This window comes from Phaenicophaeus curvirostris, chromosome 4, assembly GCF_032191515.1.
Source record: "Phaenicophaeus curvirostris isolate KB17595 chromosome 4, BPBGC_Pcur_1.0, whole genome shotgun sequence".
Lineage (NCBI taxonomy): Eukaryota > Metazoa > Chordata > Aves > Cuculiformes > Cuculidae > Phaenicophaeus > Phaenicophaeus curvirostris.
Window position 1 is genome coordinate 3,614,565 of NC_091395.1, and position 11,031 is coordinate 3,625,595.

Here is an 11,031-nt window from a genome sequence, read left to right on the forward strand (position 1 = left end):
GTTTTTTTTTTCTAAATCGTGGTGTTGTAGATGTTCTCTTTCAATGGTTGTATCTGGAAAAAATAATACCTTCTATTAGTCTGGGCCACGCAATCCATGTTTTGCATAGTTGCCAATAAAAATTCTCCAATGCGGGATGGGAGGCTGCTCTCCGGGGTTGGGTGACCAGCCTTCTTTCCGAGCTCTGACAGGACACGTGGAGCGGAGCCTGGCCACCCCAGTGTGAGGTTTGCAGAGGTGGTCGTCTCCCCCTTCCCTGCTACGGCCCCTCCCTGCAACAATCTCCTTCAATCATTGTCGCCGATGTGGGATGCTGGCGGTGGTGCGCACCGAGGGCAGGGACGCAGGGTGCTGGTCATAAAATCATAACTGCCCCGCGGAACCAGAGTTGGCAACTATGAGTTTATTTCCATGTCATTCTGTTTACTTGGCATTTGCACTACGCACGTCGTGAGTGTATGCTTTATTTATTTGTAGTTTGAAATCCCATGCCTGAAAGAGAAAGGAAAGAAACCCATTTACCTAGTGTTTTTCACTAACATGGGAAGAGTTGTGATGATTACGGGATGCTGAGATCATCTTCATACACAGTGATGCAATATTTCACTATCATTCCATCAGGAGCCTCTATCCTATAGCAATAAATAACAGTACAGATATGTTTCTAATTTACAGTACAGCTACTTGTACTGCTTTCTGAATACTTGAAGAAAATGGTATTATAAATAAGCCTATTAGCTATACCTTTTTACAATCTTGCAGTTTGTGGCAACTAGAGGAGCACACAGAGGCGATGAATGGTGGGATGGTGATAAGACTTCGAGTGTATGAATGACTTGGTTTAAATGGTTTTTTTGGCATTGAAGAAGGTACAAAAGCACTGACCGGATGATTAAGCATAATTTAATCTCCACTGTGATAAAACTTAAGCAATAAACATGGATTTAATAGAGAAATAATGTTGTTGGAAGTACATTTTTATTCAGATGAATGCTGTTCTTTTTGAAGAATCCAGTGTGTGTGAGTGTATGTAACTGGATGCTTATTATGATACACAAATTCTTTTTTCTTTATGCTATGATGTGCAGTACCGGTTTGAAATTGAAAATTGTTGTATTTTGTGAATGTAGATCTATTTCCTGCAGGAGGTTGAATCAGTGGAAGGATGGAATACTTTATCAGATTTCTTCTTTAAGGCAGTTAAACTTTTGTTTATGTAAACATTCCTAGTAAAATGTGTTCTTTTCTATATGGGTTAAGTTACACCCATTTCTCCGAAAGCAAAGCCAAGAGATTTTTCACAGTGATATTAGATGAGATGATTGGTTTCTGAATAGTCTTCTTAGGTATAAATATGCTTCAATTCAGTTGCAAACCCAGGAATTTTCTGCATTACTAATTGTATTTCTAAGCTTCTAGCTGGGTCTGATCCACCAAACCTGTTTGGTTTTGGTTTTTTTTTCCAAAGTTGCTTTCTTGTAGGTTCCAATATGATTGGATATTGAAGTAATTTTTCATTTCACCCCTGTGCAGTAATAGAACCTGTATTAAATTAAGTAGGCGGATGAAGGAGGCCTATAGGAAAGCTGGGAAGAGGCTTTCTGTCATGGAGTGCAGGGATAGGACAAGGGGAACACATTTAAGCTGAAAGAGGTCAGATTTAGAGTAGATAACGGGAAGAAATGTTCTCCTGTGAGGGTGGTGAGGCCCCGGCCCAGGATGCCCAGGGAAGTGGTGGCTACCCCATCCCTGGAGGTGTTCAAGGACAGATTGGATGGGGATTTGAGCAACCTGGTCCAGTGGGAGGTGTCCCTGCCCAAGGCAGGGGTGTGGAACTGAATTATCTTCAGGGTGCCTTCCAACCCAAACCATTCTATGATGGTTTGTTGGGAACACTGCTGGTAAGAATCTGTCACGGGAGGAGGGTAAAACTAGTGTAAAATCAGTCAGTTCATAGCCGTGCCTGGGGTAGGTGTACAGAAGTTGCTACGCAGCACAGAACAGCTGTGTAACCTGCAGCCCTCACACAGTTTTCTACATGGGTTTCACTGCCCTCCCTACTATCTGAGTATAAAGAGAAAGGTAGTTAGAGTAACTGTAATCAACTATTCTTCTGACAAGAAATAGCCACAATAGGAGTTGTAGAAGATGTGCTACTTGAATAAAGGTTTTCAAAGCAGCTTGAGACCCCTGGGCACTGGGCAAAGGTTTTGGCGTTCTCTGCTTCTTGATTTCCTTTGAATAGCTCAATGATTCAAGAGGAAAGCAGCAGTAAGAACAAGATTGTTTAATTTCACCTACAGAAAGATGTTCCAGAGATGGTTACCAGGTATTCGGAGTTTAAGGAAATCGGTGAATGTGCTTGCAGTTTTTTCTTACTACCTAGATTATCAGTTTTTTCATACTGTATTAATATCTTTTTTTGATGCTTCTGAAAGATCCTGCTTTTTGTCAAGTTGATTATGTTCTGATTTCATCCTGCAGCACAGTAATAATGCAGTACTTGCTGTGGTTGGTCTGATCCGTACACCTGAGTTGAAGAGATGCAATTCCAATATTAGCGTGTGCATGCTACAGTCAAGCAAAATTTTGGCCCTCTTATTTCCAGGGTGCCAAATTTTCTCCCTTAATTCGTGTAGGCACCTACAAGTGGGTTTATTTGTGTATGAATTCTCATACATGCGCTCTTCCACGTGGGTAGTGATGAAGCTGTAATTACATAATCCAAGGGCGAACAAAAGACTTCAGGACTTTGGGATGATTGGTGAGGGAATCTGAAGCACAGGTTATTTTTTTTAGCTCTCCCCTTCCAGTTGTGGGCGGTGACATCAGGAGAAAACAGATGGCCCCTGTCTGCTACATGGCTCTGTGGCTGGTGTCACTGGCATAGATGAGGGGTTTTGATAAGAGGGTGGCCAACGCAGCAGCAGGCTTACTGGCATCTGGTGGGATTCATCTTTATCAAAAAAGAGAAAGAGGAGGCTCCTGAGGTAACAGGAGCCAACGGAGGGACACTTCCGAGCGTGTTCCTCTAAGAAGGTGACATGACCAGTATTCCAGTGGAAGCACCTCTACACCAATGTGTGCAGCATGGGCAACAAACGAGGAGCTGGAAGCCAACATGCTGCTACAAAGCTATGACCTTGTTGCCATTACAGAAACTTGGTGGGACAAATCCTGTGATTGGAGCATGGTTAGTCAGCTACAAGCTGTTCAGAAGGGACAGGTGGTGCAGGACGAGTGGAGGTGTTGCCCTCTACATCAAGAAATGGATAGAGCATGAAGAACTGTCTGAAAGATGGACACAAGCATGTTGAAAGCTTATGTGTAAGAATCAGGTGCTGAGGCAATAAAGGGAACACTTGCTTGGTGTCTACTTCAGGCTGCCTGATCAAGGGGAGCCTGTTGATGAAGCCTTCTTACTCCAGACAGAGGAGGTGCCATGCTTGTGGGCTCTTGTCCTGCTGGGGGACTTCAGCCACGCCATCGTCTGCTGGAAAAGTAGCATGGTGAGCTGTAGACAATCCAGGAGACTCCTGGAATGCGTTGAGGATAACTTCGTAAGCCAGGTGATAGACAACCCAACCAGAAGGGAGGTGATACTGGACCTGATGGTCACTAACATAAGTGAGATCATCAGTGACATCAAGATTGGAGGCAGCCTGGGCTGCAGTGACCATGCACTGCTGTTTGCAGGCCTGAGGGTTAGGGGTCAAGTGAAGAGTCAAGTCAGGACCTTTTCAGGAAAACAAACTTCCAGCTCTTCAAGGAATTAGTCAGAAGGAACCCCCTTGGGAAACTGTCCTCAGGGACAAGTATGAAGAAGGGGGCTGGCAGATGTTTAAGGATGATTTCCAGAGAGTGCAAGAGCTGTCGATCTCCAGGTGTAAGAAATCTGGCAAGGAAGGTAAGACTTGCATGGCTGAGTTGAGACCTGCTGGTCAAACTAAAGGGCCAGAAGAAAATACACAGGCAGCAGAAGCTGGGACAGGTTTCCTGGAAAGAGTATAGGGATGCTGCCTGGTTGTGTAGGGAGGGGGTCAGAAAAGACAAGGTGTGGCTGGAGATGAACTTGGCAAGCGATGCAAAGGATAATGAGGTGTTTTATAGGTATGTCAGCCAGAAAAGGAAGGTCAAAGAGAGTGTACCCCCCTGTGTCATGTGCATCCACCCTGGGGAGTTGGTCTAATGGCATGGTACAGGGTAGCGGGTGTCACATCCCCAGGGATGCATAGGTGATGCGTCATTCACAGACAGTGACTTCTGACCCTACCAAAAGACCGTCCCAACCACTGAGAGCCATCATGACCATATATGACCACAAGCTCCAATTTAACTTGGAGCCCTGCTGGAAGACTTTGATCCAGTCTTTCTCAGAGGGGTGGATCTGCCATTGGGGACTCCCCACCTTGAATCAGGACGCCATCCAAGGAGATTCCCCAGGGCTGATTGTCCTTGCATTACAGGTGAGTGTTTCCACATTCTGAGTTACCATTCTAAGCTTAGAGTTAGCTATTAGTTGTGTAGTAATAGTTCTTGACCGACTTCCTGAACTTGTGATTGAGTAATGCTTGTTGAAGTGTTTGTAGAATAACTGTTATTGAAATAGAACCTTTGCTCAAGTTACCCATTATGTATTTGTGACATTAAATTGGCATTTGGAACATATCCTTTGTCTGATTTTCATTGTTAAACCCTTCTGTGACAGCCCCCTGATGAGCAAGACTGGCAAACTGGTAACAACAGTGAGGAGAAGGCTGCGGTTTTCAATAACTTTTATGCCTCAGTCTTCACTAGCAATCTCTCTTTCCATGCTCTCGAATGGATGGACTACAAGATGGGGAATGGGGGAGCAAAGTCAGAGAGAAGATCGGGTTTGTGACTCCCTGAGAATCCTGAAGATACAAAAGTCTGAGACCTGATGACATGTATGCTAGAGTCCCAAGGGCTACTGGCTGATGCAGTTGCCAGTCCGCTCTCTGTGATATTTGAAAAGTCACAGTAGTTATGTGAAGTGACTAGGAGAAGGGAGGCATCATAGCCATTTTTAGAAACATTAGAAATGAGGACCCTGGGAACTACCAACCTGTCAACCTCACATCTGTGCCATGGAAGATAATGGAACAGATCCTCCTAGAAGCAATGTTAAGGCACGTGGAGGACAGGGAGGTAATTCAAGACAGCCAGCATGGCTTCACCAACCTAAGTCCCAAATTTAAGTCCTGCCTAATCAACCTAGTGGCTTTCTATGATGGAGTGACAAAGGAAGAGCTACAGATGTCTATCTGGACTTCTGTAAAGCCTTTGGCGTGGTCCTCCGCAGCTTCCTTCTCTAAATTGGAGAGATGGATTGGGTAGGCGGACTGTTCAGTGGACAAGGAATTGGTTGGATAGTTGCATCCAGAGGATAGTGGTCAGCTGCTCAGTGTCCTGATGGAGGCTGATTGTAAGCGGTGTTCCTCAGGGGTCTGTACTGGTAGCAGTGCTATTCAGTGTCTTCATCCATGACTGCGATCAAGTGCCCCCTCAGCAAGTTTGCAGATGACATCAAGCAGAGTCACGCTGTTGACATGTCTGAGGGTTGAGAAGCCATCCAGAGGGACCTGGATAAGCTTGAAAAGTGGGCCTGTGTGAAACTCCTGAGGTTCAACAAGGCCAAGTGCAAGGTCCTGCAACTGGGTTGGGGCAACACCCAGTATCAATATAGGCTTGAGGATGAAGGGATTGAGAGAGGCCCTGAAGAGAAGGACTTGAGGTTACTACTGGATGAAAAGCCGGACATGAGTCAGCAATGCGTGGCCAACCCTATCCTGGTCTGCATGAAAGAAGCCTGGCCAGCAGGTCGAAGGACATGATTTTGCCCTTCTGCGCTGGTGAGACCTCATCTGGAATACTGTCTCCAGCTCTCAACACAGGAGGGACGTGAACCTGTTGGAATGGGTCCAGAGGAGGGCCAGGAAAACCCCAAACAAAACCAGCAACAATCCCCGCAACCTTCCAATGCTTTGGTGCATATTCCAAATCTGCACTGTGCATAATAATGGGAAAACTTCCTTCTCTTCCATAGCAAGCAAATATTCCTGTTTTTCAACACAAAGAGTCTAGGAGAAGTTGTTGGTGATGCTCAGCCAGTGTTGAAATCAGCCCGATTGTTAAACGAATGTTAAAAAGGCCTGTGTAAAAATACATGTGTAATTCCAGACTGCATACTGAATAACGATACCGAGTCTGAGGTTTTAGTCATCGGTTTGATCAATCCTATTTGTTATGCATTGAACAGAGAAGGCAACCTTAAAAGAAATGGCGTTAATCTTTCGAGGCAGCCTTCTGCCATTGTTTGGAAAATACTGCAGACCAGTTGAGACTTTTTTGCTGTAATGAAAATTATACCTTTCAGTGGTAGAGAACTTATTTATGTGTGGGGGTGGGTGCGTTTGCTCTTTAAAAGAAAAAAAATAAAACCAATGCTAAATTTTATTTCATTGTAAAATAACCCAAATTAGAGCATTGTGCATCTCTGTCTTCTCAGTTATTCTTTAATTTAACAAAAGTTAGTTATAAAAGATTGTATTTCACATAAGTTGAGGGATGGAAGCTTGAACAACAGAAATTGTAAAGTATTTGCTGGATATTACTCTTCTTCTCATGTGTTCCTTGTGGCTAAGAGGATACGTTAGGTTTATATTACTTATAAAGTCTATAGGAGCTAGAAAAATGGAGAGGCAAGGAATAGCAAAACTTTCTTCATAGAACCATAAAATATTTAGGGTTGGAAGGGACCTTAGAGATCATCTAGTTCCAATCCCCCTGTGATGGGCAGGAACGTCCCACTAGATCAGGGTGCCCATCCATTCTTGGAATGTGGTTGTGAGCCAGTTCAGGAACTGCTCCTTAGAAGAACAGTGTTGTACTTTTTAGTATGAACTGGGGAAATTTGGATTGAAGGATCTTGATGAAAGTATGTCAAATTGGTGTTTGAACCACAGAGAGCAGCCTAGATTAGGAGTGCTGTCATGAAAGCACTGGTCTGCGAAACATAGAGACAAAAGCATCAGCTTACAAACAGAGCGTAATTGCGCAGTGAGGAGCATTAATTGGCATTTTAATGATAGGATGATTACATGTTAATGAAATAGTTGTATGTCTAGGCGTAAGGACTGAGGCTGGTGAGGAGGGATTACTAAAGCAAGAAATAACAGGTAAGATTAGTTCTGGGCCCCTCACCACAATAAGGATGTTGAGGCTCTGGAGCGAGTCCAGAGAAGAGCAACGAAGCTGGTGAGGGGGCTGGAGAACAGGCCTTATGAGGAGCGGCTGAGAGAGCTGGGGGTGTTTAGCCTGGAGAAGAGGAGGCTGAGGGGAGACCTCATTGCTCTCTACAGCTACCTGAAAGGAGGTTGTGGAGAGGAGGGTGCTGGGCTCTTCTCCCAAGTGACAGGGGACAGGACAAGAGGGAATGGCCTCAAGCTCCGCCAGGGGAGGTTTAGGCTGGACATTAGGAAAAAATTCTTCACAGAAAGGGTCATTGGGCACTGGCAGAGGCTGCCCAGGGAGGGGGTTGAGTCACCTTCCCTGGAGATGTTTAAGGCACGGGTGGACGAGGTGCTGAGGGACATGGTTTAGTGTTTGATAGGAATGGTTGGACTCGATGATCCGGTGGGTCTCTTCCAACCTGGTTATTCTATGATTCTATGATTCTATGTTTTGCCAGATTATTTCATCAAAGATGTCCTACTGTCTATTGAGTCTCCCGGCAAACAGCCACCTTCATTTTTACAATACACCTCCAGCTCTGCAGTGAGTATCTCTCATTTTTTCAGGATGTGTGCGACATTCAACCCTCCGAGGCGCTGACTGACCACTCAGTCCTTGTTCCCAGTACAACCCCGTCTCACCCTATTGCAAAGGGGGCAATAAAAGACTCTTCGCAAAGTTCTGCCTTCCTCAGAGCATTTCTCTAGAGCAGTTTTGGACACCTTTCACTGATGTAGTGCTTGATAGACCAGTGTATCGAAAATTATTTCTTCTCTGTAAGAAGGTATTTTTGCATGAGGTCCCTCACACCAATTAACATACACAGATGCCTGATTATCTGCTTTGCCAAGCTTAGATTCCCTTGCAGGTGTACAATTTAAACTGTCTTTATTATTTGCTTCTTGTACTTTTCACTGAATGCAACTAAAACAGTTTTAAATGCCATGATATCCATACAGGCTAACCTTTGGGAACAAAGGTCCCATCTAAGCTGTAGATGTAGTCTCAGGTGTGGGATTCCTGTCGCCTTCCTTCGTCCTTTTCTGGATGGGGAGAGTGAACTCCGTCAAAATTCTATATAAGTTAGGATGAAATAAAAAAAAACCCCTGCATATAGAAATTTTTATTCCAGATTAAGAGACTGGAATGCATCTGGCAATTGGTACATCTCACATTTGCTGAGCATTGACACGTTTCCCAGGGGAGTGGTGGAGCCTCCTTTCCTGGAGGCATTCAAAAAACATGTAGATGTGGCATTTTGTGACATGGTTCAACAGGCACAGTGGTGTTGGGCTAGATGATCTTAGAGGTGTCTTCCAACCTTCATAATTCTATGATCTCTGTACCAGTAGTGATGATACAGGCGACAGAGAGGGAGTTGCCCTGGCGTGTGTCAATTCATCTTGTTTTGCTTCTGATTGATGATTGCAATGCAAACCCAAATTTTAACAGAATTTTATATATATAGTTCATTATCTGAATTCTATGGAAGTAAACCTTTTGCTACATTCCTGCATATTTAAGAATCGCCCAGGGCAAACTAAAGGTCAAAATTTTAATTTACTATCTATGTTTCTAGTCTCTGTTATGAAAGAAAATAAAACCTTGGTAGATCTCATAAAACTGTGACTTTACTTCTAAGGGCTGTGAGGTAACGGTGCTAAATACATAGGTTTAGTTTCCTCCTTTATAGAAAGATCTTGCACCATGGAAAAGAAATTGGTGAAGCTGAGATTAGGAAACCATGGAGGGGTGGGGGTGAAAATGTAATGCTTCTTTGGAAATCAGGAAGAATTCCTTGTCACTCTTTGCCTGACGCAGTGTTGCACTTACTGGGCGGAACAGTGTAATAATTAACTTGGGAGAGATATAAGTGGCATTTTGTGCGTTCATCTGTGCTGGTGTTCTAAGAAACTGCATGAGTACATCGGTTGTTCAAAACTAGACAGGGCAAAGGTGATGTAGGAACTCCTGCCCCCAGTAATTTGGGCACAAATGTGAAGCAAGGAGAGAGGAAACTGAGTCTGTGTCTGGTTTGAGATGAGCTGCAAGAGGTTGGTATAAAAATTCAGCAGCCTCTTGGATGTCTTAATGCTCTACCATGATAAATCTGCTGTAATGAAAGGATCTAAAATAATAATACTCAAAACCAAAATTTACCTCTTGCTCTCTCTCTGTCTTTGAACCCTTTTAATGATCTTTGTCCTTCAAAAAAAGTGCATCCTGTAGCCCTCCACCGGCCAAGCTAATTCAGGGTGCAATCTTCAGCAGTGTGAAGTATTTTCCCCATTCTGCTCCACGATGGAAGGGGTTATTTACACCACACACTGGCTGATCTTGGGCAATGTCATGTTCTCTGTAGGGGTCCTCATGGATACCCCTCACGTTCTCCCCTCTCACACCTGCATCACTCCCTTATGGTGTTGACTGTGATCATGTGCTGCCATAGATGTTCTTAACTGCCATTTTTGAGCTATTTAGTGAGTTTTAGACCTGTACCCTTCTGTGCAACATCTTTTGTTTTGGTTATGTGCCTGCAACTTAGCAGCTTGCTGTTCTGCCTCTGTTAAAATGTGATCTTTCTGTGCAATGCCTTGCCAGATGCTTCATTTCTGGGAATTATCAGCTTATTAATTTCCTTATGTTATGAAGAATTATGCTAATGATACTGCCGCATTGCTCCATCTTTCCCCCCAGTCTCATTAGCAGACAGGTCTCTTTGAGGATGATGCAGGAGAAGACAAGTACCCTGTGCTGTGTGGGAGCCCTCAAGCATGACGAGTTGGGACAGCTGGGTTGCAGATACCTGCTGGGAGGAGATATCCCTTTTCTCTTACTGATGGTGGGGAACACAGTTGAAGTCCCAGCGGGGAATAATGGAGTTATGAGTGTCGGTGACGTATGAGCATGACTGGAGACTGCCCAGCAGTTCAGGTCAAGGTAAAAGGAAAATATCATTCACACTGACAGGCTTCAGGAGAGTACTTAGTTAAGCAAAGTATAATTTCTTGTCACTCTCCTATAAGTTTAATTTCCCAAGGCTTTAGCTCTCTGACTGTAGGCTGTCAATTGTAACTATATTCTAGGCTGAATTACCTGAATCGTCACAATCTTTGTAAAAAGAAGGTAAAGTTGTAGGTCCACCTTTGGTGTCCATTGGAATCACAGAATCACCAGGTTGGAAAAGACCCAGAACAATTAGTTCTCAGGCTGAGAGACCTACAAGAACATCATGTCCAGTCCCAGCCAAATGCAAGATCACAAATAAGTACATTGTATATTGTGTTAGACAGATTATTATCTATTTCAAGATACCAGTCATGCAAAATGAACCAGCATACTTTTTATTGACATTTTTTTGGTGTGTGTAAGCTCTATTCAGTTCAGCTGAGGTGAAACCAATATTCCTACAAATACCAAATCATTGCTACCCTCTCCTTGCTGCCTTTATTTTGGTTTTCTCCTCGTACTTGTCCTTACTCCCTAAGGAAATCTGGGGAGAGAGTGATCTCCTAGAAAAGACCCTGCCCAATGCCAATTCACTTTCACCTCCCCAGCACCAATGCCATGAACGTGAATGTGGGGGGAAAAAAAAAATAGAGAGGCTACATATTTGGGAAAGGGGGAAAAATGTGCTGCCTTCATCTGTTAGGTTGTGAAATGAGGTGTTGAATACTGAGCATGCCTTTTGTGCTGTTTGGGTTTTCTGGTTGGATTGCTACAGTGTATGCTTGAGGCTCTGCTTAACAAACCTAAGACCAGATGAGTAGCTGAGGA